This window comes from Corythoichthys intestinalis, chromosome 2 (assembly GCF_030265065.1).
Source record: "Corythoichthys intestinalis isolate RoL2023-P3 chromosome 2, ASM3026506v1, whole genome shotgun sequence".
NCBI lineage: Eukaryota > Metazoa > Chordata > Actinopteri > Syngnathiformes > Syngnathidae > Corythoichthys > Corythoichthys intestinalis.
In genome coordinates, this window is record NC_080396.1 from 48,936,868 (window position 1) to 48,963,457 (window position 26,590).

The 26,590-nt window shown below is 44.3% G+C and overlaps 1 protein-coding gene across 3 annotated transcripts in view; it reads left to right on the forward strand.

Moving 5' to 3' along the window:
* The window catches only part of cpne5a (copine Va), a 179,525-nt gene that overhangs the window by 75,148 nt on the left and 77,787 nt on the right, over window positions 1-26,590 (forward strand). The gene's annotated exons all lie outside the window — the stretch shown is intronic.

The following is a 26,590-nucleotide window of genomic DNA, read 5'->3' on the forward strand; positions in this document are numbered from 1 at the left end:
CATCTAGTTTGCTATTTGATGATCTCTAGTGTGTGTGCGCGAGTTTTGTTGGCGAGAGCATTAAAAAAGTTAACAAACGCCACAGAAGTCACGTCTGCTCATTACTGCACAACACCAGCATATGACAATCGACTTTCATAAACAGGACGAGTACAACAGTACAGTGCTCTTAATTAGCCACTCATTGTTCATCATGTCCATCCAGCTGTCTGTTGTCCAAGCGAGCTCGTTCGTAGCAGCCAAGTTGGTAACAATGTTTTGGCGGACTTCGTTGTAAATATCCAGGAAAACAGTCTTTGTGAAATATGTACAAGAGGGGATAGCGTATCAGCAAACCCAAAATGCTGCCACACAGCAGATCTGTACGACGCTGAAGCCACCTCTCCAAACTTCTGTCTTTCCTCGCTATCCATGATTGTTGTGTCTGTTCCCTCAGCCACAAACAAATGCAGCGTGCTTCACTCCGCCTTCCACACAGTTTGGGGGAGGAGAGGAGGAGGAGGGCTGCTCGCGAGGAGGAGCTCAGAGTTTTTCCAAGGCACAGCCCTCAGTTTTCCATGCACCCCGGGAATATCAGCGAGCGCACGCAAGAAAAAAATTGGAAAATACATTTTGGGAGCTTTCCATTTGCATCGAATATTTTTGCGTATTGAATCGAAGAGGGCGTATCAAATGGTTTAATATAAAGCCGAGTATTGTTGCATCATTAGTGTACATAATGAAAAATTCCATGTGATACATTACAGTTCAAAAGTTTGGGGTTGCTTAGACCCAAAAATTTGAATGGTAGTGTATATGAGTCTCAATGAGCAGTGGCATCAAAAATTCATTCCCTGATAAAATCCCGATTAATTATTTTTTATAATAGTATAACAAAACTTAAAATGGCTATACATTTCTCAGATTTTACACTAGATGCACAAAAAAAAACAAATGCAGAGACAATCACCTATATTTTCAGGATCAATAGCAATAGCAACTAGTTTTGAACAGCTAGTAAACTCACTCAATTTTCACATCAGTAAACTTAATACTTGAGGAAAACATAGAAAATCAATTATAAATAATGTAAGATTATTAATCAAATCTATATACAATCACAAAATAGAATAGAATAGAATAGAATAGAATAGAATAGAATAGAATAGAATAAATTAGAATAAAATAGAATAGCCCTGTATTGTCATTATAGAGTTGTACAATGAAATTGTGGGGCATTTCCCTTTACAGCGCAGGATAAGTTAAAAACTGAAGAGTATAAAGTATGAAATCTAAATAAACATCAATATAAAATGCATATAAGATATTCCAATAATCGATGTGGTGTTACCGGGATGTGAGCCTCGTCTTTCAACAATCACATAGTCTCTTTCTATGCCTTGCGTTTTCTGGTCAGCTTCCTCGACTTGTACAAGTCCCTGTTCCTCGCCGTCTCCTTTCTGCCCTCCTCGACTCTGCTTCTTTTCCTGCCGGTCGGCCACTCCAAGGCCTTGTTCTTCCTCGCTTCTTAAGTCACATCCTTGGAGAAGTTCGCACCAAAACAGTTGAAGAGGGACACCCAGGAACTCCAGCAGGTGCCTGAAGCCTAACCCTGCGCTCCTTCTTGTGCTTCCTGCACATTAGGGAGTCCCACAGCGACATTCCGAAGGACGCCATGTGGCGCATGGGGAGAGATGGCCGCATGAGGACAGCCCGGCCCGTCTCCAGCTCTCCCTGGTCCACCGGAACATCTCCAGGTCGTCGGCCGTGTCCCTGTGTTCCTCCTTGCCCGTGGTCATGGCGAGGAGCCTCAGCCCGGCGAACGTGTTTGACGACCGCCATGACGAGCCCGACGCTGTTTCTCGATCGAAGAGCGCACCAGCACCTTCTGGGTTAACTTGTAGCTGGCCTTGACAGACTTGTAGTTCTCCCACCTGGCCAGCACCTTCAGGCTCGAGAATCGGGCTGTCCTCATCCTCTCAGGCTTCTAAAAACATGTCTGTTATAGAATGATAGGTGTTTTGAGTCATCTTTTTTATAAAGTGAATAATGTTGGCCACTCACTAATGTGCAGCTAGGTAAGTCACTGTGGCGGCCCCCTTAGTACAACAAAGAGCTTTTTCCGCTGAAAATTATTGTAAATTAACGCTTAAATCCCTGACTTCCTTATAGATATGGACATAAAACATTCTCAATTCTTGTTTAAAAGCAAAAAAAAAAAAAAAAACGGGCAGTTAGTATTTGTTTTATGTAAATATGTCAAATATGCTGCTAGTTAAGTCAGTGTGGCGGCCCCCTTAGTACAACAAAGAGCTTTTTGAGTTGAAAATTCTCGTGAACAAATGCTTAAATCCTTTGGAGATATGTACGTAAAACAGTCTTGATTCTTGGTTAAAAGCAAAAAAAAAGGCAGTTAGCAGTTATTTTACGGAAATATTGCGAAGTATAATGCCAATGCTGGAGCGGCTAGTTTCTCCCATTGATTTTTTTCACAACATTTCAAAATGCATGCAAGGTATGAAAAATATAATAATTACCTTGAATCCTCAGACAAACCACTCCTGATACAACTTTTCCTGTAAGTATGCAGTACAGCTTTCGTAACTTTTTCTAAAAAAAATCCGGTGTTACATCGCTGCATGTACCAACTGCTAATAAATGAAGCGGGGTGTGCTACGGCCCTCTTCGGGAAGGCGTGGCACAGTGAATGGCAAAATGAGTCAATGTCAATAAAATTATGAAGTCTATGATTTGACTTAATAATAAATCAGTTGCTAACCAGATAAATATAGTTTTTGTTAGATTTAATTGAACGTGTTCTATTATGAAAACATGAAAACCAATATTTCTTGATAAACAATAACTGAGCTTCATTTCCTTGTCATGTATCTTAGCGTTCTGAAATGGGCTTCCAAGAAATGTAAGTAGTGAGGAAATGTGTAAGCCTTGCTTTTAAGGCAGCCCTCTCCAAGGCACGTTGCATCAATGACCTGCTTTCAGAGGTCCTTTTCCCCCTATTTTACACACTTCACCTCTCATTTACTCTCCCCTCTTATAGGCGCTTTCCTGGACCACTCTATTTCAATGTGCTTTCTAAATCCACACCCTCTCACCTCCATTTTATTTTTTTTCTCCTGACCATCATGCGTATTTGTCCTCTACTATCAGCGCTGTAATAATAAGTATTAGTAGCATTAGTATTTGTATTAGTATTCCAAAAATTATTGAGACAAAATATGCTTGGCGGTGACCCTAATTAAGATAAGCACATAAAAAATGGATGGATAAACCACGGCATGAGGTTTTTGTGATATCGGCGTCCTTCAATCTAACACTAGAGGTAAAGTCATTATTCAGTAATCAAAATAACAGGGTTACATATTAATTTAATGTATAAGGAAAGAAATGAAGCTAGTGTATAATTTGGTGTTCATGGTTGTTGCTCACAGTTGAGCAGCTAGAAGGCTAAATGAAAGACTGAAGCAGGTGAAAGAGACATCCAGTGGTTGGAATGCTGTGTGTAGCCCGAGGGAAGTGTTTGCATATGTTACATGATAATGGAGTTCATTATACAGATGGCATTAACCTTTTACTGCAAATTACATACGCACGTTGGAACATATGAGTGCCTCTGAGAAGAACATGTATATGAAGCCAATTCAAATGCTGTATTGAGAGGTTATTACTATTTGGTTTTAGTTCAAAATTTGTTCTCAAGGAACATGATGTATTTCATGAAAATGCCTTCTCGTTGTAAAATTACTTATTTTTTGGTTCATAATTCATTCTCATTGTAGCCCGCCTTTTGCCCAAAGTCAGCTGGAATAGACAAGGCCGGCCCAGCCTATACGCAGACTGTGCAGCTGCTTAGGGCCACCACTAGGGGGCCCCCAATCTGGCAGCCTCGTTTTATACGTTAATAGAGCATCGTGAATAATGTGGCGCGCATTGCCGTTTATCTATGCAAACATCCATTTTCTTGTCATTACAATCTGGCAACCTGGGGAGTGACGTTGAACCTGCTTTGCCATGATTGGTGCTCAAACTTGCTTGGAAAATAGATGCACGAATATGTGAAGAGAATTTATTCTGGAGCAGAGAAACGAAAGAAGAAAATCGGAGAATAAAAGAAACAACAGTATCAAGGTAATAGAGCATTTTGTTGATGTTGTTGTTGTTGTGCAAGACAGTCCGACTTGAAAGTTGTTGTCAGCTGAGCTTGTCAATATGTCGTACTGGTAATTGCCATTAGCCGCAGGGTGAAGGCCCGGAGCTAATCAAGTAAAGCCGAGCAAGTTATCCCCTGTCGGGAACGGCAAATGTAAGGCTTCTGCTGATTGTAGTCAAACTAAATATTGGCATAATATGCATTTGGACTGGAGAGTGTAGATATAGGCTACGTCTACACTAGGACGGATAATTGCCTTAAACGTGTAATTACTTGGGACTATACCACATGTCGGCTACACTAGTATGGATAAGTTGTTAGACGGTTAATGTAGGCGGGTAATGTTACCCGCCGCCTGCGCGCCGCCTAATATGGACTGCTGTCACTGTACAACATTCGGATACTGAGCAAGGGACGTCATGCCGTCGCTGTTTTTAGTGCGGCATGACAGCATCATAGACAATGGAGGCGGACGATCACGACGTGGCATTGCTGCTCTTTTCTTTTCCACACATTTTTCTTGAACCTTCAAACTACGTCTCAGTAATATGCTTCAATTCAGTTCCCATTTGGGGTCCTCCCATCACGGATGAGGTGGAGATGAGCGTTTTTTAGAGCTCGTCTCCCGAGTTGTGTCCGATCAGCCTGCTGCGGGGCTGGCCCCTCCTAACTCAATGCTGACCGAACACGAGTACTGTATATCAGGGCCGGCCCAGGCCATTTGGGGGCCCTAAGCAAAATAATGCAAAGGGGCCCGTATTTTTGGGCCACCTTTTCGTCACAGTATACTGTGAAACCCATACATGCAATCCAACCCATACGTCCATATTTTGTATATTAATCAGATTTTGTTGCACTGTATACTTAAAACTTCTCCTCCTAAATGATTGTCAGTACTTACAATAGATAGCGCCAAACCTTTTTCTAAAAGAGGAAAGAAAGAAGTTAAGGAAGAACTTTTTTTTTTTTTTTAAAGCTTGTAATCAAGTATCAAAACTCACAAAATTCAAATATAGCAAACTGTATTTAAAAAAAAAAAAAAAAAAAATGCCAGATTGGGGGCCCCCAAGTGGTCAGGGGCCCTAAGCAGCTGCATAGTCTACGTATAGGCTGGGCCGGCCCTGCTGTATATAAAAATGCGTAGAGGAAAATAAAACCCCGAAAAGTGACCTGCGTTGTACCCCCAGTCAAAGAGGCGCGCAATCAGTTTTTTTCCTAGACATTACTGTCTGTCAAAACTGTTGCCACTTCCAGCAGCCTTGTTGCGGCTTCCAGCCACCCAGCGCCACAACATATGCTTCTATTTGTTATTTTCCAAGTGGTGAGAACGCAACTGAGCATCCATTATAACATCCCAAGTAATGATGTCAGGCTTCCATTGTTTTATAAAGATTTATTTCAATCACTAACACGGCGCCTGCACGGAAAAGCAGAGCATGCTCTCCCTTCCACTCTCGCTGCTGTGTGATGGGTTTAATTGCGATCAGGAAAAAAACTGTGATCACAAAATAATGACAGCCTAGATTAGAAGGAGTAGTAATTTCGAAATTTTCCGTGGGCTAGGAATGAGTTTCCGTTTCAGAGATAAACCGTGCGGGCGATGACGTAACACATTAGGCATTCTCCTTTATACGCATGCGTAGTTTGTGCAAATGCAAGTGTACTTTGCAAAGTACAAAATGATGATTTCCCCAAATGTACAATTCAAGGTAATGCTTGGCAATGTTGTGTACATAGTTATGAGATCAAGAATCAAGAAAGATGCATATTAAGTTACAATTTTAATACATATTACAAAAATATGGGCCCCTTGGCATTATTTTGCTTAGGGCCCCCAAATGGCCTGGGCCGGCCCTGGGTATAGACGCTAGCAACCCACGAACCTGCCAAGGACAGACAGTGTGGAACAATTGGTCGATGGATTCATAGTAACATTTAGGTTGTGCTCACTGTGTAAAATGTGTTGGGGTTTTTTTTGTTTCGGTTTTTTTTTTCCATACACGTTTGTGGGCCGGTGGTGAAGAGGTCCCATCCCATCATCTGGCACAAACAAGCGCTGAATTTGACAATCACCGCTCATCAATCTACCTGTATAATTTGCACCAAAATGAAGCGAAGATTGTGAGCTATAATTTTCTTGAGGTGCTGTAGAGAGGGCAAGGTGACCCTATGTAACATGATATGAATTCCCTTATTCAGGCTGACACTAAGGTGAGGGTAAAGGCTAAAACACGTCAATAAATAAAGAAGTTCTGTAATATCAAAGAAGAAGAATGACTTTCAAAATGTGGGATGTTCTGCCCTGTCGTAGGGAATTGAAACCATGTCATGTCGTTCTCAGAAGCAGTAAGGTTCGCGTACAGCAGGAGGAAAAATTAATGTGAACTCCTTTTGAATTACTTTGTTGCAAAAATTGGTCATAGAAGTTGGTTTAGTCTTCATTTAAAAGATAAAAGGTTTGCTTAAAAGAATACTGCACAAACAACGATGCTTCATGTTTTTAATGAAGATAACATAAGTATTTGAGGGTTCGGGAGCAGAAGACGAGTTAACCCTATTGCACTTTACCAAGTGTTTCCTTTAGTTGCTGAGGAGACACAACCACCAGGATGAACAGCTCTCTTGAGGTTATGCCACCTCAAAGCTTACGTGTCAGTGTCTTTGCTCAACACTTTGTTGAAGCACCTTTGGCTGAAATTACTGCCACACCTGTCTGCTTCTATTTGGGTCAATTGTCCCATTCCTCTGTGCAGCTCCTCTAAAGCTCCATCAGTTTGGATGACGAGTGCATGTATACAAAAAATTCAGAGCTCCTCAGTGATGTTCTATCAAGATTCAAGTCTTTGCTCTGACTGGGCCACATTCACAGTGGGAAAGTAGATTAGTGGTTTAATCCCTCTCTTGTGCCTTGTGGCAACCTTGTGGTCTCTTCTTGGGGTGGGATGCGGCCCTGAACGTTTACTGTGGCACCAAGCCAGGTTTGCTCCCCACCATGCCCTCTAATTTAACGCTATCACCGTTGGTCATATTTGTTCACAAAGACCAATGTTGATTCATCACCTGAGCCTTTGCAATGAAAACATTTTGTTTGGGGGGCCACTTTCGAATTTAATTGGTTCTGGAGTTGGAGTCACTCCACATGCTTCAAGCCACACAATTATTTTTATTTAAAAGGAATGCATTTGACTTGTTAATGTTTGTATACAAATAGTTGCCCTACCCATCAAGTGTGAAATTGAACAAAAAGGTGAATCTTTAGTTATCCGCTTATTTCTGAAGAATGATTCTGAGAAAAAAGACATTGCAAGTAATAAACATAACAATCACCCGCACCCTGGGTTTCTAAACCAGTGACACATGCAGCCAAGCTGGCCGAAAAACCACTTTTACTTATCGTCTGAAGCCCGCGCATAAGATTGTTGCCAGGTTTCTCATTTGAGAATGATTTCATAATGCAATAAATAGAGGTGTGCAAAATTTCCGATTCTTAGATTATTCGCGATTCAGCCGTGGAAGATTCGAGAACGATTCACAAACATCCAAATTCCGATTATTGAAATATGCCAAGTAAAGCAGAAGTACGACACACTCAGCGCGCCGCACGGTCTTCGGTACGCATTTAGGGACGGAGCGAGAGTAGCTAAACATCATGCTTCTCATTACCCGGCCCCTCGGGTAACACCAATGCTCAACTCACGGCTCTAGCTCAACTCATGCCACGAGATTAAAAAAAAAACAACAACAACATATCTGACTGCTGCCGAAAAGCTGCTACAAAGTACATCCACATTATGTTACGGTAGATATCGTTTATATAGGACTAGATGCAATTTAGATTCGGTATCTTTAGCAGCACATCTATAAAAAGCTAGATACGGTCGTTAGTAAACGGCCGCCATCTTAAAGCAGTACACTTCTCTGCAAGGCTGTTGTAGCGAACCTTCCAAGTGAACCTAATTACCTTTTTATCTAAAATACTCCTAAATCTGTAAAATATTGACTTGAATCTATCTTTAAAATAGTTTTAAAACTTTTACATGTTGAAAGTAGACAAAAGAGAAATTATGGAATAACAGGAGCAATTTTAACAACTTTAACAGTTGATTCACAACATTAAATTAAGTGAAAGTAGTTTAAAGCTGCTGTTACAGAATGGGGACTGGAGTTTTTTATTTACTGTTATTTTTGTATATTTGTTTACTGCTATATGTTAACTTGATACTGAAATAGTAGTTTGGTTTAGCCTGAGAGTATTTTTGAACAATTTTGGAACTATTGTACAAAACAATTTAAAAAAAAAAAAAAAAAAAAAAGGGGGGGGGGGTGCATCAATAATCGTTTTATAATCGAATCGGAGCCTCTGAATCGTAATTGTAATCGAATTGTTAGGTGACCAAAGATTCCCAGCTCTAGCAATAAACAATGTTGTTGGTAAGAGGTAAAATATTACAGTGGTGGCAGGGTAAACAAAGATGCAATGAGTTTTATGGGCTTTACAGATTAACAATAGTTATAACACCGCCACATTTGTTTATGCATCCATCTATGGTGTTTCCTATTACTGTATGTACAAGCAGAGTGAAAAGGGTATTCTATGTGGTTGTTTTAAACACACAATTTGCAATTATTTTTGTTTTGTTTGACAGTAAAACCTCAACTGGGTTTGTCAATAAACAGTTTGGAGCTTCTGTCTCTACAATCTGCACTGCTTCTTATTGTTTTATTTTTTATATTTTATTGTTTTGTTTTTTTACGCTGGATGGAAAAACAATTTTAATACCTTTGGGACATTTTTACAATGACAGTAAAGCCAGTCTGATTCTACCAATTTGCTCCTCATTGAAAAAAAGATTTGAGTTCGCTGTGACTCAACTTGACTTCAAAAGTCCAAGCATAAAATAACCCGTACAACAAATAAAACTAAACTAATAAAACTAAACCTAAAAACTATTGCATTCGATTCAGATCCTTCTCAAAGCACCATTGCATATAGACAAGTTTCTGAGGTACTTCCGCTTTATTTCCTTATGTCTGCCTACCACTTCCGTTTCAATTTTTTTTTACCATTGAATTCAATGGCGCTGAAGTGGCATCACTCACTAAAAACCCTGAAAAACCACGATTGGGAAATCCTTCTGCTATCTCAACATGGGAAGACAACATAAACAAGTGGCCGAGGGTAACCACATGTAAAATATTATTGTATTTTATTTACTCTATGGCAGTGGATGGAGCGCCGAGGCATTCCAGTAACTCCGCAGCCACAAAGTTGTCTGTGTCCTCATACATGAAGACGGAAACTTTTGTCTTCATAAAGGCAGATGTAGAACCAAGCCAGTGCCTTAATGCTCCGTACCACAAACCACTGTGGTCAAGCCAGCCTAACACCGGAGGGAGACGTCCGAACTGCAGGCTGTCCCGCGAGTCCCGGTGTTCTGCAAAGTTGCATTTTTTGATGGGGAGCAAAATTTGTCAGAACACCGGGCGTTCGTGTAGTCATGCTGCCGCTGTCTCATGGAAGGTATGTGCTCCAAAAATACGGAACCTAAAATCTGGTGCATGAAACGATTTGTTGCCTTTGCTATTGATATTACGATGATGATTGTAATCATGATCTTTAAAAATATTTACTACAACTACTGCTGCTAGCCTATTGCTAATCAGTACATGTAGGATGGCTCCCCATAAAAGCAAGCATTACAAGTTTTTTTTTTCATTTGTTTACAGGTGGAAAATGCTGTTATACAAGGGAATATGAGTTGATGTGCCTCACAGCAACACTTACTGTACGTTGATGGACATATATCGAGCTTACGTCATTCTACCGGGGTTGGGGGGGGGGGGGGGGGGGGGGGTTGGGGGGTTGGGGCTGGAGGCAGTAGCTTGCCTTGAAGCGGACCGTCAGCTCGATCCTGAGATCCAACTATGAGCTTTTTAACTGCCGCAACTTTAAGATATGCTATTGGAGTTGAAATTACTGAAGACAGCGGGATAAAGTCTGTCTGGATACCGCCGAGGGTCTCCGTGATGTCAGGTGAAAATTTGGAGAAGCTCCCTTAAGCTCTGCTGTCTGATAACACATTCCTCGTATGCTCAACCTTTGTTAATATTTTTCTAATAGTTTTATAAATTGTGATTTACTGACCTGATTTGCTAATGCACCAGTCGTTTTAGATAAAACAAGAAATGGAATCATGTTGTCTAAATGTTTTATTGCGATCAATGTCTGCAATAAAAAACAATGATATACTATTTTTATTTATATGATATGTATATACCTTGTAGTATTTCCTTGTAAAAACAAAATCCGTGTCAGCCCTTCTGCATTCGGCAAATGTAATATAATTTGTAATTTCACCTCATTTTGATCACTCAAGTGGCAGGCGTATCAATCTATACTTCACGTCAACACAGGTTGACAGGTTGTTATAATTTTGTCGACGAATGATCAACGAAGTGATGAGAACAATCATCCGATGTCATCTACGTCTCATCTAGGTTGTGCTGAATCCATTTTTGAAGATTCAATGGGTTCCTCTGGTTTGATTTCGCAGTTTTAACGGCGTCAACACACTGCTAACTGCAACCGCAACTCAGGAGGTTTTTCTAAACCGTAAGTTCAAGGCAGACATTGTCCAAGATGGCGCCACCCATATTTTTGCCCAGGAAACTTGTCTTTAGCATTGTGTATTTCTGTGGCTAGTCTACGCTTCAGCTTACAATCTTTATGGACACTATCATCTTACCCAATTGCTCTCTACAGTTGAAGGCGTGATAAGTGCTTGGTCTCACACTTGGGCACTTGCTTGTTTTTCATACTCTTCTTCCACTTATTGAGGCAAGCAGCCAAAATAGCAAGGACAACAAAACGATAATATAACAAATGTCCAATGGGTCAATTAGTGTTACCAACATAACAGGAGGCTTAAACCAGTCCAATGAACACATATAATGTGTTGTAGGTGTATGATTTATAAATGTATGATGGATTATGTGAATTATGGATTCTTCCTAGCATGTTAACATGTTAACACTGCAAACTTGAAGACCACACCCCGCACCAGCTGCTATATTTAAAAAAAAAAAAAAAAAAAAAATCATCTTTATCTCTTGCACGCTCACACTCGGACCGTTGAGCAGACAGCCCTCCCCTCTTCCTCTAGCGTGACACATTGCAGCATTGTTAAATATCAAGAGCATCCCTCATCTTAATGACCTCGTGTGAGCAGCATCAACAATTGCTTCCTTCTCTCTTCCTCTTTAATCTCAACTCCAACCACGTTTCAGTTCAGGAATTTAACCATTGCCAAGCCCGCTGGCCTAACATGGGGCTGTCTGCAGATGATAAGATTACAAAATTGGAGCCTATGGGCAGAAAATGTGCCACCAGTAATTGAGTTGGCATTGCGAATTGAATAATTTGATATAGTAGAGCCTTCATCATTTCTGAAGGGTCAAAATAACACATTTATCATGTTAATCTCCCCTCCGTGAGTCATCACCTTATCGTGGTGGAGGGGTTTGCCTGTCAATGATCCTAGGAGTTATGTTGTCTGGGGCTTTAAGCCCCTGGTAGGGTCACCCATGGCAAACAGGTCCTAGATGAGGAGCCAGACAAAGTATGGCTCAAAAAGACCCCTATGATGAATAATATAAATGGACTCGAGTTTCCCTTGCCCGGACGCGGGTTACCGGGGCTCCCCTCTGGAGCCTGTCCTGGAGACGGGGCTTGAAGGCAAGCATCTGGTGGCCAGGCCTGTCCCCATGAGGCCCAACCGGGCACAGCCCGAAAAGGCATCGTGGGTTCCCCTTCCCATGGGCTCACCACCTGTGGGAGGGCCAAAGGGGTCGGGTGCGTATGGAGTTGGGCGGCAGCCAAAGGTGGGAGCCTTGGCGGTCTGACCCCCAGCTGCAGAAGCTACTCTTTGGACATGGAATGTCACCTCTCTGGCAGGGAAGGCGCCTGTGCTGGTGTGTGAGGCAGAGAAGTTCCGACTAGATATAGTCAGACTCTCTTCCACACACAGCTTGGGTTCTGGTACCAATCCTCTTGAGAGGGGTTGGACTCTCTTCCAATCTGGAGTTGCCCACGGTGAGAGGCGCCGAGCAGGTGTGGGCAGACTTATTGCCCCCCGGCTTAGCGCCTGTACGTCTAAGTTTACCCCGGTAGATGAGAGGGTAGCCTCCCTCCGCCTGCGGGTGGGGGGATGGGTTCTGACTGTTGTTTGCGCTTTATGCAACGAACAGCAGCTCAGAGTACCCACCCTTTTTGGAGTCCTTGGAGGGTGTGCTGGAGAGCGCCCCCTCTGGGGACTCCCTCGTTCTTCTGGGGTACTTCAACAGTCACGTGGGCAATGACAGTGAGACCTGGAGGGGTGTGATTGGGAGGACCCCCCCCCCCCCCCCCCCCCCCCCCCGATAAGAACCCGAGTGGTGTTTTGTTATTGGACTTCTGTGCTCGTTACGGTTTGTCCATAACAAACACCATGTTCAAACATAAGGGTGTCCATATGTGCACTTGGCACCAGGACACCCAAGGCCAGAGTTTGATGACGGACTTTGTCATCGTGTCATCGGACTTGCATGTTTTGGACACTCGGGTGAAGAGAGGGGCGGAGCTGTCAACTGACCACCACCTGATGGTGTGTTGGCTCTGATGGCGGGGGAAGATGCTGGCCAGACCTGGCAGGCCCAAACGTATTGTGAGGGTCTGCTGGGAATGTCTGGCAGAATCCCCTGTCAGAAAGAGTTTCAACACCCACCTCCAGCAGAACTTCTCCCTTGTCCCGGGGGAGTTGGGTAACATTGAGTCCGAGTGGGCCACGTTCCGCACCGCCATTGTTTGGAGCTGTGGCCTTAAGGTGGTTGTTGCCTGTCGTGGCGGCAATCCCCGAACCCGCTGGTGGATACCACCCGTAAGGGATGCCGTCAAGCTGAAGAAAGAGGCCTATAGGGCCTTTTTGGCCGGTGGGACTCCGGAGGCAGCTGACAGGTACCGGCTGGCCAAACGGACTGCGGCTTCAGCGGTTGCTGAGGCAAAAACTTGGACATGGGAGGAGTTCGGCGAGGCCATGGAAAACGACTTCCGGACGGCTTCGAGGAAATTCTCCATCCACCATCCGGCGTCTGAGGAGAGAAAAGCAGTGCACCATTAACACTGTGTATAGTGAAGATGGTGTACTGCTGACTTCGACTCGGGACGTCGTGAGTCGGTGGGGGGAATACTTCAAAGCCCTCCTAAATTCCACCGACACGCCTTCCTTTGAGGGAGCAGAATTTGGGGACTCTGAGGTGGGCTCTCCGATCTCTGGGATTGAAGTCACTGAGGCGGTTGGAAAGTTCCTCGGTGGCAAGGCCCCGTGGGTAGATAAGAGCCGCCCGGACTTCCTAAAGGCTCTGGATGTTGTGGGGCTGTCGTGGCTGACACGCCTCGACAACAGCGCGTGGACATCGGGGACAGTGCCTCTGGATTGACAGACCGGGGTGGTGGTCCACCTTTTTAAGACGAGGGACCGGAGGGTGTCTTCCAATTAAAGAGGGATCACACTCCTCAGCCTCCCTGGTAATGTCTGTTCAGGGGTGCTGGAGAGGAGAGTCCATCGAGAAGTCGAATCTCGGATTCAGGAGGAGCAGTGTGGTTTTCGTCCCGGCCGTGGAACAGTGGACCAGCTCTTCACCCTCGGCAGGGTCGTCGACGGTGCATGGGAGTTCACCCAACCGATTTACATGTGTTTTGTGGATCTGGAGAAGGCGTTTGACCGTGTGCCTCGGGGAGTCCTGTTGGGGGTGCTTAGGGAGTACAGGGTACCGAGCCCTTGGTAAGGACTGTTTGGTCCCTGTATGACCGGTGTCAAAGTTTGGTCCACATTGCCAGCAATAAGTCGAATTCGTTCCCAGTGAGGGTTGGACTCTGCCAAGGTTGCCCTTTGTCACCATTTCTGTTCATAATTTTTATGGACAGAATTTCTAGGCGCAGCTAAAGCGTTGAAGGGGTCCGGTTTGACGACCTAAGCATTGAATCTCTGCTTTTTGCAGATGATCTGGTGCTGTTGGCTTTATCAAGCTGTGACCTCCAACTCTCACTGGAGCAGTTCGCAGGTGAGCGTGAAGCGGCTGGGATGGAGATCAGCACCTCCAGATCCAAGACCATGGTCCTCAGTCGGAAAAGGGTGGAGTGCCCTCTCCGGGTCAGGGATGAGATCCTGCCCCAAGTGGAGTCGTTCAAGTATCTTGTGGTCTTGTTCACGAGTGAGGGTAGGAAGGAGCTGGAAATCGACGGGCGGATCGGGGCTTTGTCTACAGTAATGCGGACTCTGCACCGATCTGTAGTGGTGAAGAAGGAGCTGAGCCGAAAGGCAAAGCTCTCGATTTACCAGTCGATCTACGTTCCTACCCTCACTTATATCACGACCCACAGCTCGTGACCAAAAGAACAAGATCCCAGATACAAACGGCCGAAATGAGTTTCTCCCGCAGCGTGGCCGGGCTCTGTCTTGGAGTTAGGGTGAGAAGCTCAGTCATCCGGGAGGGACTCGGTGTCGAGCCGCTACTCATCTGCGTAGAGAGGAGCCAGCTGAGGTGGGTCGGGCATCTGGTTCGGATGCCTCCTGGACGCTTCCCCGGAGAGGTGTTCTGGGCACGTCCCACCAGCAGGAGGCCCCGGGGACGACCCACAACACGCTGGAGAGACCATGTCTGTCGGCTGGCCTGGGAAGGCCTTGGGATCCCGCCGGAGGAGCTGGTTGAAGTGGCTGGGGAGAGGGAAGTCTAGGCTTCCCTGTTAAAGCTGCTGCCCATTCGACCCGACCCCGGAACAAGCGGAAGATGATGGATGGATGGATGGATGGATGGATGGATGGATGGATGGATGGATGGATGGATGGATGGATGGATGGATGGATGGATGGATGGATGGATGGATGGATGGATGGATGGATGGATGGATGGATGGATGGATCATGTTAATCTTTACATTTATGATTTCATTTTTATTTTTTCCTGAAAGAACGAAATTCAGCTAAATTTAGTCATTTGAAGTGAATATGTTCCGCAGCGACACTCACAACTATGAAACAGTCTGTGTTGAACATGAACGAGTTCAATAAAAGTAAGGCCATTAACTTCATATTCCAGGTAAACATGAACTGAATGTGGTCAATTTTTTCTTCGTTAATGTTTTTGTGAACGCGCTAGTCTTGTGCATTGAACAGATGTCAACTTGCAGTTTGTTTTAATGGGCGGATAAATGCCAGTGTATGGCACCCGCAGCCAGCAACAATCGCGGAGTGCTTCATCAAAATGCAATGTGTGCTACAATGGCACACTTAATTGGAACTCACAGTTGCAGCCCCATTTCCTCCTGTCGCAGGGAACAATAAGATATCATCCATAAATACAGTCAAGAATGTTATGTGGTTTGTCCATTCGGTTTCAAAAACCAAATACGGACTCCACTTATAGCAGTGTTTTTTCAACCTTTTTTCTGAGTCACGGCATGTTTTTACATTGAAAAAAATCTTGCGGTTGGAAGAGAGGAGCATAAAATAGGATTGTTTGCAGACGTCATATTGGTCTACTTACAACAACCAAATGAAAATTACCGAAATTGATGAGGCTATTGGAGGATTATGGGAAATACTCGGGGTATAAAGTCAATATATCCAAAACACAAATATTGTCATTGAACTATGTGCGGTCACAGGAGATAAACGATAAGTACAAAATAAATTGGAAAGCTGGATCAATAAAATACCTGGGAGTGAATATAGTGAAGGGACTAGACATCTTATTTGAAGCAAATTATATAAAAATCAACCAAGAAATATGAAAAGACTTAGAGAGGTGGTCGGACATGATTACTGATTTGAGCTCAAGGACAGAAGTGGTCAAGATGAATGTTTGCCAGAACTTTTGTATTTGTTCCAGTCCCTTCCAGAGAAGGTTCCAAAAAAACAATTTGTAAAATGGGACAAGTGGATCTCACGGTTTATTTGGAGGGGGAAAAGACCAAGAATTAGGTTCAAGACTCTGCAGCTGCCAAAAGAGAAAGGCAGACTGGCTTTGCCAAGCCTGCAAGAATACTTCTATGCAGCACAAATCAGACCTTTGATTTAATGGTGAAAGAAAGGTTATTCTGCAAAATGGAAATCTATAGAACTAGGGAAAATAACTAATGAGATGCGGAATTTAATAGCTCATAAGGAACAGATTTTTTTTAAAAAAACTAAGTAACCATTTGGGGGAGATTACTAAGAATACAATGGATATATGGAAAACTGTGATGGAAAGATATGATCTGGAAAGGGAAACAAAAATTCTGAGTGGGTTTGCATTCGATGAAGGTTTCACACCAGGACTAAATGATAAAGGGTTTAAGAGTTGGGCAAAAAAAGACATTACAGCACAATGTAAAGTGGTCAGAGGAGGCAAGCTGCAGAGTTTTGAAAAATTGAGGCAGAGATTTGGACTGGAGGAGAATAACCATTATAGATATATACGATTAAAAGACTATTATGACAAAGAGGTAAAGAGTGTAACTGAAAATTAGATTATTAAGGTGTAACTGAAAATTAGGTCATTAAGGTGTTCAAGAAAGCTTATGATGGGGGAAAAATGTAAAGTTATCTCTGAACTTAATGAAGCATTCATGTCATGTAAGACACACACATCTCTATAAAAGAAAAATGTGAGAAAGAACTCAAAGTACAAATAACTGAGGAAGAATGGTCAAAGATGTGTGAGACAATGTGTGAGACACAGTGCACATCCACTAGGGCCAAGGTTTGGAGAGAATTTCTAAGTTCAAAAGTTTGCTTTACTGTCAATTCTACAATTGGAAAAACATCGTATGGTTCTTTATAACCCCTTTGCTAAGAAAAGAAATTGCATCTGCCCAACAACCGTGCTGGAGAGCATGTGGGCATATGCATGTGGGACACTTACATATATTCTGGTCTTGTAAAAAATTAAAAGACTATTGGGATACAATTTGGAATTATCTTAGAAAAATAATAGGATATGGGATTCCAAGAACATTCAAGGTACTTTATATATGCAATCTAACTCGGGAAACAATACAAAAGGACGATGAGTACCTTGTCCAGGTGTTGCTGACAGCAAGCTAAAAAGTAATCACGAGACTGTGGTATAAAGCTAACCAGCCAACTGAGGAACAGTGGATGTGTAAAGTGGAGGAGCTATGTGAAATGGAGAGAATGACATTTTAACTACAAATACAAGAAAGAAAATTCGAAGACAAATGGAAGAATTGGAAAGACTTTAGAAAGAGAAAAATAGGACACCAATTTTAAATGATAATAAAGAACTTGGACATGTGAACAAGATGATTAAGGAGAAACTGAAGGTTAGGTCATGATACTGTAAATTAGTGGTATTATTTATTTATTCTATTTTTATCTTTTTTTTTGGTTAGTGTGTTTTGTTTTGGTTTGGTTTGGTTTGGTATTTGCCATGTCAAGACACTGGGTGTAAGTGTGTTTGGGTTTCAAAAATTCAATAAAAAACAAGTTTAAAAAAAATAAAAAATCTTGCGGCACACCACAAACCAGAAATTTTCCAAAACTACTTTCTGCACAGTATATTTACGTAATTATAAAATCATTTTTCATTATTTGATGATGACTTTTTAGCTTGCTTGGCACCATGGCGCTGTTGGATAGCTGCTCGTGTCACGTTCAAGAACTGCTCGGATTTCTAGCCATCAGCCACCTTGCTGTCCTCAACAAGGTGTTGGAATAAAACAAGGGGAGGATAGACGGTCGTCACATACGGATTAAATGGAAAGGGCACTTTCTTGACAAGTCTAATGAAATGATGTACAGTAGACGTGCTGGGTCCACATTGTCGCGGACAGCAAGGTGGCTGATGGCTAAAAATCGGAGCACTTCTTGAACGCGACATGAGCTCATCTGCACATGAACAAAACCTGCCACCTACTCCTTCCTTCCTATACTGCAACTCTGCCCGACGACGTGAAAAAAAAAAAAAAATGCAATATTGGATAATTTCTCGCGGCACACCTGATGATCTCTCACGGCACACTATTGTACTGCGGCACACCGGTTGAAACAGCATACCTGAAAAAGCACATGGATTTATATTATGCAGATAGCTTTTAATGAAGTTGACTGGAAAATCAAAGGACATGGCAACGGCGAGTCATACCAGACTATTTTCCACCTTAAAAGCCTCATTTGTCATTTTCTAGCTTCAGCTTGATGACCTGGTTTTGCCGTGTATTGATTGTGTGACAACAGTGGGAAATGCCTGCGATTTTAGCGGAACAGCTCACATCAACACATTGGGGAGGGGCTAGAAAGGAGTTCATTTTTGGAACCATAAACTTAGTTTAAAAAATTTTAATGATCATCATTATTTGAAAATTTGTGAACCGAACTTAAAAGGTTGACGTAGAAAATGGAATTTTCTAACACCTAAAAGTCTTGTAGATTTTACCATGTTCCCCTGTTGCAATCCCGCTAATCCATTCCAGAGTCACGAAAAATACTGTCATATTTTACAATATTTATTATAGGGCTCCATGATATTACACCTCGTAAAAACATACCGTTCTGAAATATCCATCCATCCATCCATTATCTTCCGCTTGTTCCGGGGTCAGGTCGCGGGGGCAGCAGCTTTAACAGGGAAGCCCAGACTTCCCTCTCCCCAGCCACTTCAACCAGCTCCTCCGGCGGGATCCCAAGGCGTTCCCAGGCCAGCCGAGAGACATAGTCTCTCCAGCGTGTCCTGGGTCGTCCCCGGGGCCTCCCGCCGGTGGGACATGCCCGGAACACCTCTCCAGGGAGGCATCCGGGAGGCATCCGAACCAGATGCCCGAGCCACCTCAGCTGGCTCCTCTCTACGCGGAGGAGTAGCGGCTCGACGCCGAGTCCCTCCCGGATGACCGAGCTTCTCACCCTATCTCTAAGGGAGAGCCCGGACACCCTGCGGAGGAAACTCATTTCGGCCGCTTGTATCCGGGATCTTGTTCTTTCGGTCAGGACCCAAAGCTCGTGACCATAGGTGAGGGTAGGAACGTAGATCGACTGGTAAATCGAGAGCTTTGCCTTTTGGCTCAGCTCCTTCTTCACCACTACGGACCGGTGCAGAGTCCGCATTACTGCAGACGCCGCACCGATTCGCCTGTCGATCTCCCGCTCCCTCCTACCGTCACTCGTGAACAAGACCCCAAGATACTTGAACTCCTCCACTTGGGGCAGGATCTCATCCCCGACCCGGAGAGGGCACTCCACCCTTTTCCGACTGAGGACCATGGTCTCGGATTTGGAGGTGCTGATCTTCATCCCAACCGCTTCACACTCAGCTGCGAACCGCTCCAGTGAGAGTTGGAGGTCACGGCTTGATGAAGCCAACAGCACTAAATCATCTGCAAAAAGCAGAGATTCAATGCTGAGGTCACCAAAACCGGACCCCCTCAACGCTTCGGCTGCGCCTAGAAATTCTGTCCATAAAAATTATGAACAAAATCGGTGACAAAGGGCAGCCTTGGCGGAGTCCAACCCTCACTGGGAACGAATTCGACTTACTGCCAGCAATGCGGACCAAACTCTGACACCAGTCGTACAGGGACCGAACAGCTCTTACCAAGGGGCTCGGTACCCCGTACTCCCGGAGCACCCCCCACAGGGCTCCCCGAGGCACAGGGTCGAACGCCTTCTCCAGATCCACAAAACACATGTAGACTGATCGGGCGAACTCCCATGCACCCTCGAGGACCCTGCCGAGGGTGTAGAGCTGGTCCACTGTTCCATGGCCGGGACGAAAACCACACTGCTCCTCCTGAATCCGAGATTCGACTTCTCGGCGGACTCTCCTCTCCAGCACCCCTGAATAGACTTTACCAGGGAGGCTGAGGAGTGTGATCCCTCTATAATTGGAACACACCCTCCGGTCCCCCCTCTTAAAAAGGGGGACCACCACCCCGGTCTGCCAATCCAGAGGCACCGTCCCCGATGTCCACGCGATGCCACAGAGACGTGTCAGCCACGACACCCCTACAACATTCAGAGCCCTCAGGAACTGCGGGCTGATCTCATCTACCCCCGGGGCCCTGCCACCGAGAAGCCCCCCAACCGCCTCAGCGACTTCAACCCCAGAGATCGAAGAGCCCACCACAGAGTCCCCAGACTCTGCTTCCCCAAAGGAAGACGTGTCGGTGGAATTGAGGAGGGCCTCGAAGTATTCTCCCCACCGGCTCACGACGTCCCGAGTCGAGGTCAGCAGTACACCATCTTCACTATACACAGTGTTAATGGTGCACTACTTTCCCCTCCTCAGGCGCCGGATGGTGGACCAGAATTTCCTCGAAGCCGTCCGGAAGTCGTTTTCCATGGCCTCGCCGAACTCCTCCCATGTCCGGGTTTTTGCCTCGGCGACCGCCGAAGCCGCAGTCCGCTTGGCCAGCCGGTACCTGTCAGCTGCCTCCGGAGTCCCACAGGCCAAAAAGGCCTGATAGGCCTCCTTCTTCAGCTTGACGGCATCCCTTACCGCTGGTGTCCAACCACCTTACGGCCACAGCTCTGATCGGCCGCCTCAACAATGGAGGTGCGGAACATGGCCCACTCGGACTCGATGTCCCCCACCTCCCCCGGGACAAGGGAGAAGTTCTGCCGGAGGTGGATGTTGAAACTCTTTCTGACAGGGGATTCTGCCAGACGTTCCCAGCAGACCCTCACAATACGTTTGGGCCTGCCAGGTCTGGCCAGCATCTTCCCCCGCCATCGGAGCCAACACACAACCAGGTGGTGATCAGTTGACAGCTCCGCCCCTCTCTTCACCCGAGTGTCCAAAACATGCGGCCGCAAGTCCGATGACACGATTACGAAGTCGATCATCGAACTGTGGCCTAGGGTGTCCTGGTGCCAAGTGCACATATGGACACCCCTATGTTTGAACATGGTGTTCGTTATAGACAAACCGTGACGAGCACAGAAGTCCAATAACAGAACACCACTCGGGTTCTGATCGGGGGGGCTGTTCCTCCCAATCACGCCCCTTCAGGTCTCACTGTCATTGCCCACGTGAGCGTTGAAGTCCCCCAGTAGAACGAGGGAGTCCCCAGAGGGGGCGCTCTCTAGCACACCTTCCAAGGACTCCAAAAAGGGTGGGTATTCTGAACTGCTGTTCGGTGCATAAGCGCAAACAACAGTTAGAACCCGTCCCCCCACCCGAAGGCGGAGGGAGGCTACCCTCTCGTCCACCGGCGTAAACCCCAACGTACAGGCGCCAAGCCGGGGGGCAATAAGTATGCCCACACCTGTCCGGCGCCTCTCACCATGGGCAACTCCAGAGTGGAAGAGAGTCCAACCCCTCTCGAGAGGATTGGTACCAGAACCCAAGCTGTGTGTGGAGGAGAGTCCGACTATATCTAGTAGGAACTTCTCTGCCTCACACACCAGCTCAGGCTCCTTACCTGCCAGAGAGGTGACATTCCATGTCCCAAGAGTTAGCTTCAGCAGCTGGGGGTCGGACCGCCAAGGCCCCCGCCTTTGGCTGCCGCCCAACTCCCTACGCATCCGACCCCTTTGGCCCCTCCCACAGGTGGTGAGCCCATGGGAAGGGGAACCCACGTTGCCTTTTCGGGCTGAGCCCGGCCGGGCCCCATGGGGACAGGCCCGGCCACCAGACGCTTGCCTTCGAGCCCCACCTCCAGGCCTGGCTCCAGAGGGGGGCCCCGGTAACCCGCGTCCGGGCAAGGGAAACTGGGGTTCATTAATGTTGCTCATCATAAGGGGTCTTTTTGAGCCATACTTTGTCTGGCCTCTCACCTAGGACCTATTTGCCATGGGTGACCCTACCAGGGGCTTAAAGCCCCAGACAACATAGCTCCTAGGATCATTGAGACACGCAAACCCCTCCACCACGATAAGGTGATGACTCACGGGGGGTACAGCGGAACAGCTCACATCAACACATTGCTCACATCCATTCAAGAGTCACGAAAAATACTGTCATATTTTACAATATTTATTATAGGGCTCCATGATATTACACCTCGTAAAAACATACCGTTCTGAAATATCGCATCACCAAAGCTATTCGTTAGCTGTCATTTACAAGTTACAGTGCCCTGCAAAAGTATTCGGCCCCCTTGAACCTTGCAACCTTACGCCACATTTCAGGCTTCAAACATAAAGATATAAAATTTTAATTTTTTGTCAATAATCAACAACAAGTGGGACACAATCGTGAAGTGGAACAAAATTTATTGGATAATTTAAACTTTTTTAACAAATAAAAAACTGAAAAGTGGGGCGTGCAATATTATTCGGCCCCCTTGCGTTAATACTTTGTAGCGCCACCTTTTGCTCCAATTACAGCTGCAAGTCGCTTGGGGTATGTTTCTATCAGTTTTGCACATCGAGAGACTGACATTCTTGCCCATTCTTCCTTGCAAAACAGCTCGAGCTCAGTGAGGTTGGATGGAGAGTGTTTGTGAACAGCAGTCTTCAGCTCTTTCCACAGATTCTCGATTGGATTCAGGTCTGGACTTTGACTTGGCCATTCTAACACCTGGATACCTTTATTTTTTAACCATTCCGTTGTAGATTTGGCTTTATGTTTTGGATCATTGTCCTGTTGGAAGATAAATCTCCGTCCCAGTCTCAGGTCTCGTGCAGATACCAACAGGTTTTCTTCCAGAATGTTCCTGTATTTGGCTGCATCCATCTTCCCGTCAATTTTAACCATCTTCCCTGTCCCTGCTGAAGAAAAGCAGGCCCAAACCTTGATGCTGCCACCACCATGTTTGACAGTGGGGATGGTGTGTTCAGGGTGATGAGCTGTGTTGCTTTTACGCCAAACATATCGTTTTGCATTGTGGCCAAAAAGTTCAATTTTGGTTTCATCTGACCAGAGCACCTTCTTCCACATGTTTGGTGTGTCTCCCAGGTGGCTTGTGGCAAACTTTAAACGAGACTTTTTATGGATATCTTTGAAATGGCTTTCTTCTTGCCACTCTTCCATAAAGGCCAGATTTGTGCAGTGTACGACTGATTGTTGTCCTATGGACAGACTCTCCCACCTCAGCTGTAGATCTCTGCAGTTCATCCAGAGTGATCATGGGCCTCTTGGCTGCATCTCTGATCAGTTTTCTCCTTGTTTGAGAAGAAAGTTTGGAAGGACGGCCGGGTCTTGGTAGATTTGCAGATGCTCCTTCCATTTCAGTATGATGGCTTGCACAGTGCTCCTTGAGATGTTTAAAGCTTGGGAAATCTTTTTGTATCCAAATCCGGCTGTAAACCTCTCCACAACAGTATCTCGGACCTGCCTGGTGTGTTCCTTGGTTTTCATAATGCTCTCTGCACTTTAAACAGAACCCTGAGACTATCACAGAGCAGGTGCATTTATACGGAGACTTGATTACACACAGGTGGATTCTATTCATCATCATCGGTCATTTAGGACAACATTGGATCATTCAGAGATCCTCACTGAACTTCTGGAGTGAGTTTGCTGCACTGAAAGTAAAGGGGCCGGATAATATTGCACGCCCCACTTTTCAGTTTTTTATTTGTTAAAAAAGTATAAATTATCCAATAAATGTTGTTCCACTTCACGATTGTGTCCCACTTGTTGTTGATTCTTGACCAAAAAATTAAATTTCATATCTTTATGTTTGAAGCCTGAAATGTGGCGAAAGGTTGCGAGATTCAAGGGGGCCGAATACTTTTGCAAGGCACTGTAGAGCAATGTGGTTGTTATTAGTTCACAACATGTAATTTTTTTATGCTACCTGTTTTCCTGTCATAACTTTTAGCTTGAATAAACAGTGTGAGGGTTTTTTTCAGGTTCACAAATGATTGCCAAACTTTTGTTACTTATGAAATGAGATCAATCTCAAAATTTATATGCAAGTCAAAACAAAAATCGAACTCTTAGGATTTATCACATATCAAAGCAAGACTCTATGCGCACTGCTTATGTAATCCAAATACAAGATGTAGTTACAGAGATAACCCATGTTAATAGAAGCAACACCTGGCCTAATTTAGTGATGATTCTCGATAAAGATCTGAATTTTAAGTAGCATAAAAGCTGCGACCAAGTCTGTATTTATGATACCACAAGAGGAACCTCTCTACAATCAGTGTCAATTACATAATGTCCATGACTATTATATTAGAAGCGGCGAGTACTCACTATTTTTGTTTTTATTTTGTTTTTTTAGCAACTTTCCATTGCCTGAATTGCCTGTTTTTTTATGTTAGCTTTGATACAGTTGACTGCATTAGTCACGTAGCGTATTTAAATTGTCCTTATTTGATATACAGTAACTACATTTAAGGATTAAGGGTGAAACCGTACATGTATTTGTGTTGAACCGTTTCGGTATGGGGTACTCGGTTCGGAATGGAGGCGTACTGAACGAGTTTCTGATGTCATGTAACCCTTACTTTTCGAGGCTGTGAGTTGATCGGGTTACAGTTTCTTTGTGTAGATTATTTTTACTTCGTCTTCTCTACTATAATGAGGACCAACACGGTAGGACAGTATGTAACCCAGAAACGTCAACGGCGCGACAACGTGGCCGCCGCGAGAACGCAGTGAAACGCAGGCATTAAAGTCAGTCAGCCAATGCACACCAGTCGCAGTGTGGCCGCGTGTTAGACGCGTCCCAGAAGTGGCTCAACGCGACGCACGCGAAAAAAACCGCAGAGTTTATTCTTTGACGCGAGACGCAGCCCTCCTGCGTCAATACTTCTAGCTAGGATCGGGCAGACCTGAAGTCACTCGTGCAAAAATACGGTGGATCCGGTCAATTTTCAAACTAATATGCAATCGTAACCCACTTTTTGAGTCCATCGGATCTCTTGAGCGGTAGATCGGGGCAAAGTTGACTTGTCTTTGTTGATTTACTGCTGTCTTCTCTGCTATAATAATAACCAACACAGCCCCGTGTTCAATACAAAACCCTCCTACCACAACAAAATAAGTAGGAACTAATATTCATATAGGAACTAAAGTTATACAACATAAACTATACTGTACAAAATAAATGAATACATCACATTTGTAAAATATAAACAAATAATAAAATAAATAATAGCCCATTTAAATAAAATAAATTGAAATGAGCTAAAACACCTGTAATTAAATAATAATAATAATACACAGATCCTGCTTACACAATTAAATTTATTAATTTCTGTGTGGCGCTTTAACTTGAGAAAATCCTCCAATAAAGCTTTTGAAAACTGTTCATAAGGGGGAAAAATGATTCATTGAGGCATTTCATTTGTAAAATACATGTTAAAATCTTTGTCATTGGGATTGCTTTTCTCTTTAGCACAGGACTTCTCTTTTTCTTCTTTCTTTCAGAAAGAAAGCTGACCAATACGCGGGGTCTGAAAGGCAAATTGTTGTTGGATTATTATTTTTAAATACCCGCTACTTTTTGAGCAGAATTCTAGCTTTGTATAGGCTAATGTTCCTATTGTTGAAAGCACAAAAGTGTGTAATAAACAACTAGCACATTTATATTTTGCATTTTGTTTTCTTACTATACTGAAAATGAACCGAACCGTGACCTCAAAACCGAGGTGCGTACCAAACCGAGATTTTTGTGTACCATTACACCCCCATTAAGTATTTTGCCAGAGCCTGTATGCATCCAAATAAAACAAGTTTAGAGCGCACGGTAGTACTTTGGGTGTCAAATTCGACTCATGTAGACGTTTCGCCGATGTAGGAGATTTTGGCAGAACAACGGTCCAAATCTTTGCAGGAGAAGTTTTTTTGGGCCACTCAGAGTCTCGAGCCTTCCTGTGAGCAATTCATCACTACACTTCGAGATGGCATGACGAGTCTCGTGAGTAAAACCCGGAAAATATCTGCAATTTATGCAATATATGGCGAGGATAGGGTGGTGCTATATTTCCATGTTCAGAGTGCTGGCGAAGCCCCCTGGTAGTTACGTCATCAGGTAGCGGTCAGCAGGACGGCGCGTCCCTCGTTGCTAAGGTATTGCTATGGCCGTAACTCTAAAACTACGCGGTCATTTTTTTTTATTTTTTATTTTTTATTTTTTTTTTATGTGAGTTTTTGAGAGTGAATGATGTATTTAATACAATTCAACCGAGTTGAACACTCAAGAACGAAATCTGAAAAGCTCTTCAGCTGGCCTTTAAAGTCTGAATATATTGCACGGAATGCTGCTGCTCGAGTTGTTACTGGTACAAGGTAACTGGATCACGTCACATCAGTCCTAAAATGTCTATATTGTCTTCCTGTAAGTCAAAAAATAGATTTAAATCCTTACTGTTGCATTGCAAAGCTTAACCCTAAATATATTCAAGACTCCCAGAACTCCCAGGCTTATTGAGAGTTTCAAAATTCTGCTTTTTCATACATCAGAAATATGACCTCAGGTTTTCACCATGTGTCTTTGATATCATGTTT